The sequence below is a fragment of the Topomyia yanbarensis genome, chromosome 3 (genome assembly GCF_030247195.1).
Source record: "Topomyia yanbarensis strain Yona2022 chromosome 3, ASM3024719v1, whole genome shotgun sequence".
Taxonomy (NCBI): domain Eukaryota; kingdom Metazoa; phylum Arthropoda; class Insecta; order Diptera; family Culicidae; genus Topomyia; species Topomyia yanbarensis.
Genome location: NC_080672.1, coordinates 50,293,674 through 50,303,768, shown reverse-complemented (window position 1 = coordinate 50,303,768; position 10,095 = coordinate 50,293,674).

Here is a 10,095-nt window from a genome sequence, read left to right as displayed (position 1 = left end):
CATTTATCGGAAATAAAAAAATCGAAAAGGATCTTAACGCATGTTGAATTATCTAGTTATTGTCTTGTATTTTTTCCATGAATTAAATTATAAAGAAAATGGTGGCTATTCGAGCAAAAAAAATTTCTTTACCAAATCGTCGTATATTGAGTAAAGCAATTGCTTGAACAATTCCTGAGATGTTCGTGCTATTGCCTTTGAAGACATGGTTTCGAGGAAAGAAAATATCCACAGTCCTTTCGACCAACTGGCTCTTTCGGCCAACTGGCTCTTTCGGCCAACTGGCTCTTTCGGCCAACTGGCTCTTTCGGCCAACTGGCTCTTTCGGCCAACTGGCTCTTTCGGCCAACTGGCTCTTTCGGCCAACTGGCTCTTTCGGCCAACTGGCTCTTTCGGCCAACTGGCTCTTTCGGCCAACTGGCTCTTTCGGCCAACTGGCTCTTTCGGCCAACTGGCTCTTTCGGCCAACTGGCTCTTTCGGCCAACTGGCTCTTTCGGCCAACTGGCTCTTTCGGCCAACTGGCTCTTTCGGCCAACTGGCTCTTTCGGCCAACTGGCTCTTTCGGCCAACTGGCTCTTTCGGCCAACTGGCTCTTTCGGCCAACTGGCTCTTTCGGCCAACTGGCTCTTTCGGCCAACTGGCTCTTTCGGCCAACTGGCTCTTTCGGCCAACTGGCTCTTTCGGCCAACTGGCTCTTTCGGCCAACTGGCTCTTTCGGCCAACTGGCTCTTTCGGCCAACTGGCTCTTACGGCCAACTGGCTCTTTCGGCCAACTGGCTCTTTCGGCCAACTGGCTCTTTCGGCCAACTGGCTCTTTCGGCCAACTGGCTCTTTCGGCCAACTGGCTCTTTCGGCCAACTGGCTCTTTCGGCCAACTGGCTCTTTCGGCCAACTGGCTCTTTCGGCCAACTGGCTCTTTCGGCCAACTGGCTCTTTCGGCCAACTGGCTCTGTCGGCCAACTGGCTCTTTCGGCCAACTGGCTCTTTCGGCCAACTGGCTCTTTCGGCCAACTGGCTCTTTCGGCCAACTGGCTCTTTCGGCCAACTGGCTCTTTCGGCCAACTGGCTCTTTCGGCCAACTGGCTCTTTCGGCCAACTGGCTCTTTCGGCCAACTGGCTCTTTCGGCCAACTGGCTCTTTCGGCCAACTGGCTCTGTCGGCCAACTGGCTCTTTCGGCCAACTGGCTCTTTCGGCCAACTGGCTCTTTCGGCCAACTGGCTGTTTCGGCCAACTGGCTCTTTCGGCCAACCTTGTCATGAGCGGGGGTTGGACTCTGTTATTATTAAGCCCAGCTTGTACCTCACATGAAGGTCACATGTTGACGGAAAATTGAAAAACATCAATGAATTCCTTAAGGAGGTACTCCCTCTTTCGGCAGAAAAAAGTACTTTTTTGATATTTTATTTTGGGAAAATGAAGAAAGTTCGCACAAATTTGGTGTAATATATAATATTTAGGGCAATATTTGAGAATGGAATAAACAACATTTACCACAATATGTGAAATTGAAAATTATTAATGTTCAGGTCAATATTATAAATTATACCTCGCCGCCAACATCGAAATTAGCGTAAGTGATCCTGGGGTCAATTTTCATCTGAAATCTTAATACACCACATTTTTATATTTGAGTGGGTATTGTATTCTGTCGATGACCCGAAATAAATAATTAATTTTAAACATTTACCACAAAAATTAGGGTCTTAAAAACATTGTTTTTAAAGGAAAATTTTCTATTTTTGGGTCAAACAGGTTAATTTTGTTATATTGTTTTGTATCTCTGCGGTTCACATAGAACAGTTTTCCAGGTTCTTCAAAAGAAATACTCTACGAAGAAATTTGGTTCACAGTTTTTTCGTAATTTAAAAAACACAGATTTAACAAAACACCGTTTAAAGTTTCCGGTCAAGAAAAAAAACTTACAGTTTCAATCTCGAGAAAAGGCTTTTAAAACTTTGGATAAATATTCTCAAGGCTTTCGAATAAAACAAAAACAAAAAAATCGATTTTTTCAAATGTTTTGAAGGAGTGCTCCTCTTAATTGGCTCATATTATGTCATATCACGTTCTTGAATTGGCTCATATTATGTATTAATTCATTGATTTCTTCAATGTTGTGTTGTTAAGATGAATGCACAAAAGTGTGCTTAGCAATAAAACTTTCCAAAAGGTAATGTTGTTCAGAAATGACATATTTTCAAATCCAAACAGTGAGATTTGATAACTTTAAATTATATTAACACTCTGGCACTCGCGCCGTTGTATTTTGTGCAACACCTTCCGAAACTCTAGCGAAATCTTCTTCCAGCACCAGCGGCTGCTCATTGGGGGAGCCATTCGCGCGAGTGCCGGAGGGTTAAATGAGGTGTTTTTGAGAGCAAACTATGCTGGGACCTTGTTTCACGTGACTTTCACTGATTTTCTAATGACGGAACATGTCGTGTGACAATAGCAATGTTCAGAGATCCCGTGAAAGCCCTGGAAATGTTCCTCACCAGCTGAAGAATTAAGAATAAGGATTCCTCTCGAAGCACGATTCGACAATATGGTGAATTATACCGTACGACGAGGTTGAGCAGATTAACAATGGAGTAGTATAAATCTTCTACAAGTAACTAAAGGAATTGGCTAAAGTTTTAAAGATGACGAAAGCGCCTGGATCGGATGGAATTCCCAACGTCGCTTTTAGAGCATCAATCTAAAGCATCATCAGGAAATTTATAGCATCACGAAACATCGATATCTTGGAATTGCCTACAATCTGATCTGATCTCAACCTAATAGAGAACATGAATTCGAACCTAATAGAGAACATTAATTCGCAAATGGACAACAATTCGATAGCAGCTGAAGCACTTCAGCTGAAAACAGCAACTCAAGAAGTATTGAAATACAGGTCGGACTCGATTATCCGGGGATTCGATTATCCGGGGATTCGATTATCCGTGATTCGATTATTCAGGGAAAATGATTCGATTATCCGGGTGTTTCGAAAAAAATTCAAAATTTCAACTAGATCGTCTGATTACAGTACAAATTCGGTCATTGTAATCAATAGGACCTTTTTTTGGAGAATGGGGGAGTCTAGGGTTAACCTCCTCTCAAATTTTGGCCTACCTCACAAATAGTTCATATATGGGTAGTGACCAAAAAACACCAAAACTTGGAATCGACCTTCCCGGATTGGAACCAGTTTACAAGAAATTGTTCATCTACAGCCAATATATAATAAGTTAAATTTATTGTGTCATTTGAACCACCCCTCGGACCATGGGCACACTCTTAATCCTAAAAAATTGTTTAGAAAAATGGTTTTTTTCCGATTATATCTCTGGCACTGTTTGCATTAGAGCACGAGGTTATTGTTGAAGGATTTGTTCAAGGAATCTATAAAATACTAGTTTTTAATGGCAGTGTTGCCAAATATGCAACTTTTTAGTACATTTTTCTCGTTTTACACATATCGGTTATTGCAGGCCTTACTGACACATAATATATCATTATACCTACTTTGATCGGTCGGTTTCTGGCACTAGCTTGGAAATATGAGCACATGATTCTCAGGATCCTGTCTTGACTGTCCTGACCTTCAAGGACTCTGATCGAAGTTTTCTTAGCATTCCAATGTGATCTATTTCAGAAAATCGATTGAATCCTTATCCGTATTTCTACGATTTTTTTTTCTCTAAATTTTGATGCAGGATTTTAAAGAAAAGCTTCTCAGAGGTCTGGTTGAATCCTTTTCAAGATAGAATTCTGTTATGTTCAAAGGTTTATTCAAGATGCTGATAGGATCTTATCCCTATTTTCAATAAAATTCGGTGTAAAATTCTGATGAATATGTTGCTCTGTGTTCCAGTGAACTTTGACACAATATTGCTCTTCTCCTATTATCCCCTTTAACAACTGATCCCTGCTCAGAATTCCAATGGCATTATTAACCCCTTCATGTCCATGTTGTTTATAAACAACCTTGTATCTAAACGACTATAATTTTTGGTTTACACAACGTTTGTTTACAACGACAAGTAAGGCTTAAGGGGCTAATATCCTTAATGAAACTTTCAAATTTTGAGCACTAACAGTTATAAATATTATCAGTAGAACAGAAGTTATTACAGTTAATCTGATTGGGTTCCGCTCAAGCAGTGCTGTCAGGGATAGTTTCTGTTAATGGTGAAAACTTTGGAATATTTTCGTAGCCTGGCTATATTATTGAAAACTGATATAACTTTCTAATTCAGACTGCCTTCGACTCCCTTCTTCATGTAATTGGACTAGACCAGAAGGTAAATATCGACCAGCTTCTATCACTGCGAAAGAAGCACCTATCTTTATTTAACCAAGTTTTTCGTGTTTCATGACGCCAACAGTTCTAATAAAAGACCCGGCCGTCACTTGAGGCGATTTCAATTTTTGGGTACTTCAAGTAAAGTTGAATGTTAGCCTATGTAAAAAGGGCGCCAGCAGTACTCTCGCTGAGGCGGCCAGGAACTCATCTTCTACGTAACCTTTGGTAGTCCTTCGCTGGTGACAAACAAGATTGGGAGAGTTTACGAAGACTACATGCGTGGACTACATGCGTACAATCCGGTACGGTCAACTAAATAATGCTACAAGGACAAGGACAAGAATCTCTTTGTAGAGACGCAACGCGCACTTTTCTAACTAGAATGAGGGATGAAAGAAACGTTAGCTGTGATATGTGACGCCACCACTTAAATTAATCTATAGTCAAGAAACAGACGACCCCCAGCTTACTTACTAACATCATATCGAATCATTTTTCCCGGAAATTCGAAGCCCCGGGTAATCGAGTTTGACCTGTATTGCAAGACACACACCTTATTAAAAAGCTTGGCTTAGAATTCTTGCATAAATAGCTACAAACAACTGATACGTGCCGTTAATGCGTTACCAATATAAATAATAAATGAAATCCAACTGAAAATACAAATCACACATTGAAATTCTGCAAAATCGACTAGGGTCAAAATAGGTCCACTTACATTTACCGTAACAGGAAAATTTATCCTGACCATTTTGTTTCCAATTTCTTTGATTGATTCGATTATCCGGGGTGAGATTTTTTTTTAAAATCACCGGATAATCGAGTCCGACCTTTAAATCGACATCTCGGTTTTGGAATAATTGGTTGACGTCTATGTTACGACGTTTAGCAGATGTTATTGGAGTTTGAGGAGAATCAACAAAGTATTAAATTCATGTTTAAAGTCTGTTTTGTTAATAATAATGATTGAATCTGTTTTGTACGTTATAATAATTTCTTTGGAGTTTTTTGTCAATTAATTAATTTAAAATAAGAATCGTAGTGACAAAGTCAACATGTGAACTGTGTGACTTGCTTCGGTCCAATGTGTCACACAAAAGTCTGTTTCACTTTGGTCGTAGACTTATTATTCTAAAATTTTTATGGTGTTCATTAGAGTGACAGGAAAAATATGACCCCTATCGGCCCACCTCTGGGTCGATTCCTAGTCCCACCTGGAGTACTTGCACCAAATTTGAAGCAAATCGGACAAGTCTAACTACCGGACCAACGTGCCTGAAGTTTGTATGGGATTTTTCAACAATTTACGTGGAGAAAACCCGCGCGCATTTTTGCCGCTAGGTGGCACTGAATGCATCGTATTATCACTGTAAGTGAAAATAAGAAAGATAATTTAATTGTCTCCAACTTTGTCGAAGACAGCTAGTAAATCCGGCATTGCTAAAAGAAGTTATTAAACTTTTAACGAAGTGATGTATGAGTCAGTTTAGCATGGGGCCTAGCAGTGCATGGTTGTGTATCAGTACTCGATTCCCACGAACTAATCATTTTTGTGAAATAATCGTTAGGTTTTGCTCAATGGTATGTTCAAAAGAATTAGTGTAAATAATACGAGTCATGCTTTGATTAGAAAATTTTGGTTCCACATGTTACCTCATAGAGGGCGCCGAGTATTTCTTCCGAACATCTTGATACTCTATCTCTCTTCTATGAAAAGTTAGTGGTGGCGCCATCTATGCGGTCACAGGTGGAACTAAATTTTTTTAACCAAAACATAACTGGTATTATTTACTACAATTCTTGTAAGCATACTATTCAGCTAAATCTAACCCTTATTTCACAAAAATGTATAGTTCGCGGGACTCGAGTACTGATACACAACCATGCACTGCTAGGCCCCATGCAAAACTGACTCAGACATCACTTCATTAAAAGTTTAATGACTTCTTTTAACAAAGCCGGATTTACTAGCAGTCTTCGACAAAGTTGTAGATAATTAAATTATCTTTCTTATTTTCACTTACAGTGATAATACGATGCTTATAGTGCCACCTAGTGACGAAAATACGAACTAGTGAGTTTTCTCCATGTACATTGTTAAAAAATCCCATACAAACTTCAGGCACGTTGGTCCGGTAGTTAGACTTGTCCGATTTGCTTCAAATTTGGTGCAATTACTCCTGGTGTGACTAGGAATCGTCTCAGGGGTGGGCCGATTGAGTTTCCAAAAATTCTTCATTTTTTCTGGGCAGTCTAGTGTTCATTAATAATATACTATGAATCTGGTCCTGGGCACGAATCAATGAATAATAGTTTATAATTTCGTAAACTATTTTAAGAGCACGAATACTCGTGACTAATATACTATGAATCATGAACCAATCATCGAAATCATGCATAATATTCTGAATTTTGTGAAATTCTTCACGTGAAAATATTAAGATCGTGCACAAAATTGCACGTTTTGTGACTTAAACCATGAAAGTGGATATGTGCCTATTTTATTATTTGGTAAACTATTTGCTGAACACGAATGGTGAATCGAGACTAATATATGAGGAATCATGAATATGTTCACGGAGTATAAATGAATTTATGAATACTATATCATGATTTTGCGAACAATTTCACGAGCACGGATATTGGATTGTGACTAATATATTAGGAATCATGAACCAGTTCAGGAATATATGAATCATATTTCATGATTTTGTGACCCGTTTCACAAGCACGAATGGTCAGTCGTGTCTTTTATACTAGGGATTACGAACCAATTCACGAATTCGAATATTTCATGGGATCGTGACTAATAAATTAGGAATTTTGAATTAGTTGACCAGGATTGAATGGATTCATGAATAAATTACTTGACGGAGCCCGTGATTGAAGTTCTTAATATAAAAACAAATATTTCCACTAATAAAAGCGTTATGCGAGCGAAGGGTACGAATTACGAAAATAGTACCAAGTTCCTGAAAATATGTATAGTGAACGTTGTGTTTATGAAACTATTCGTATTTCCGAGAAACTGTGCAAAACGTGCAAAAAATATACATGCTGTTAAATTCTAATGTTTAGTTGGATTACCATAGTTGTTCGCAATTTGGGGATACACTGGTTTGTGTAAACTATATCAACTAAAAGAGCTTACAGTTAAATAATGTTTATGATTTCAGGATGTTCGTCACGATTTTCGTACTTTCTCATCACGTTACTGTAATATTTTGTCCATGAGTTTACTATCGAATAGCGCGATATATGATCATGATATATGATCATTAACGTTATAATGATATCTTAGTCATAAATAGACTAATTCGTGTTCATGATTAGATTAGGATATTAGGATATTAGTAAAGATTTTTGATATTTTAATCACGAGTAGTGTGATTTGTGTTCATGATCTCTGAGTCTTAGTCACGATTTTTGTAATTTCTATTCACGTTATCGTTATAGTTTAGTCAGAAATAGTGATTTGCTGTCATGATTTCAGGATTTTAGTCACAATTTTCGATATTTTTAACAGAATTAGGATAATGTGACTCATGTTTACGATATCAGCGGTTGATACGCAGTTTTAGTTACTATCAAAATCAAAATTTTAGTTATTATCAAAAACAAAATCCAAAATTAGTTAAATAAAAATTTCATGATCATGTGCAGAGTTACATGAGTCATGTACAAGCAAACATGAATCAGTTCACGAATCCATAATTTTTTTTTATGATTTTGTCAACTATTTCACTAGATCGAATTGTGAGTCGTCACTAATTCGCTAGGAATCATATCTCAGTTCACGTATACTTGAATAAAGTTTAATGGTTTTCTGAACTATTTCGCGAGCACGGGTAATGATTCGTTTCTGATATATTAGGAATCATGAACTAGTTTACGATGATTGAAAGAATTCATGAAGAATATTTCGAGTTTCTTGAAATAGTACACGACAAAATGTTTTGATTTTGTTAACTAATTCACAACCACGAAAGCTAGATCATGTTCAACATATAATAAATCATGGACAGCTCACGTGCTATAGTGGATCTTTGAATGATGTTCCTAAATCTATGAATAAAATCACGAGTCAACCATTGGTTTTAAGGTAAATGTTCATAAAGTTGTGAACTAGTTCACGTGAAGAAAATTGATTTGGTAATGACATGGCGGAAAACGTGACAGAAGTTCACAATACAAACCAAATATCTATTCCAATTGATGCGTTATATGGGCGTTCCTGAAAGAAAATTGACCATAATTTTAAATTACATGATTTTTGTTCATAGTTCTGTTTTCGTAACGTGAAAATTTGATTGTTCCAGAATTCATGGCACTTTATTCACAATGTTGAGAACCCTTTTTTCCGCGTAATTAAAAAAAACAAGCGATTTTTGTTCATGGTCCTATTTTCGTAATGTAAATATGCGATTGCTCCGGAATTTATGAATAAAATCATGGGTTGACCTTTGGTTGATGAATAATTTTCAAACAGTTATGAATTAGTTCACGTACAGAAAAACAATTTGGGAATGACATAACGGAAACCGTGATTGAAGATCACAAAACAAAAATAAATATCTCCACATATAAAAGCGTTCTGTGGGTGTTTCTAAAAAAATGAACACGCAACGCAAATAAGTATGCACGAGGCATTTCACCTGAATTTGCCGTTTTTGATGATAGCAACGAAAACGGGTGTAAGCACCTTTCCAGCGTAATTTTTTGTTTAGGGAAGTACTGCAAAAATCTCCTTCCTTCCGGCAGAAGTCGGAAAAATTGTAATTCGATCCGGATTACTGTGAGACAGTAATGGGAATGTCATGATAACCCTTTCGCGACTGGTATATTTGACTCCTTCCAATTATTATGTTAGTTTTCGGCATGAAAGTGCAACTTTCTCTAGAAATTCATGTGTCCTAGCGTAAACACCGGAAAGGATGGTGATTCGCATAAATCAAACACAAACAAGAACATCTCACCGTGAACTCCGAGAAAGCAGTAGTGAAAACAACAATCAAACCCTGGACGGCAGTGGACAATACTGTTCTCGTTTCAGCGCCAAGAAGAGGGATTTAAATATACGGCAACAAACTGCGTTAACAGGATCCAACGGACAAGCAGTAGTTGCAGTCTCTACTTCATCTCATCTCATGAGGAAACAATTGAAACCACGACTTAGGACAAAATGTAGGTATTGTGTTCTTTATGCGCAAAATGCCTTAATACAATTTTCTTCTTAGAGAGTATACTAGAAAAATTCATGTTTACCGAATTGTTCGATTAAGATACTGCCAATCAACAATCAAAACCATTATGCTGACCAAACATCATCAGTGTATGTTTGTGAGTTGCGTCTATCTGGTGACTAAGTCGGTCTGCCACATACTGACGAGATGAAGTGCAAAGCCATTATCTTCAACAGAATGTAACCGTCATGTACTAGAAGTTTATTATCTTGCACTGCGGGAGGAAAATTTAAAAAAAAGCTTTGGCCACACACCCCGTTTCGAAAATTCATCTCTATCCAAACCAACTGGTCGGGTCGGCTGACTGACTGACTGGCTGACTGTCTGACAGTGTACATCATTTCCTGCTGCATTTTGCACATCAGAATCACCCGCCCCTGCAGTCCTCACGTCCTACTACTAATGACATTCCTTCACCCTTCTTCAATTGCAGCAAATTCATCCCGGGCTGGGCATCCGAATAGTACCAAGTCACTGGTTTCCACACATTGGATCCAACGCCTCATCGCACCTTCTCGCACACACACACATGCCGCTGCAGGCGCGAAAGGAGTGTTTA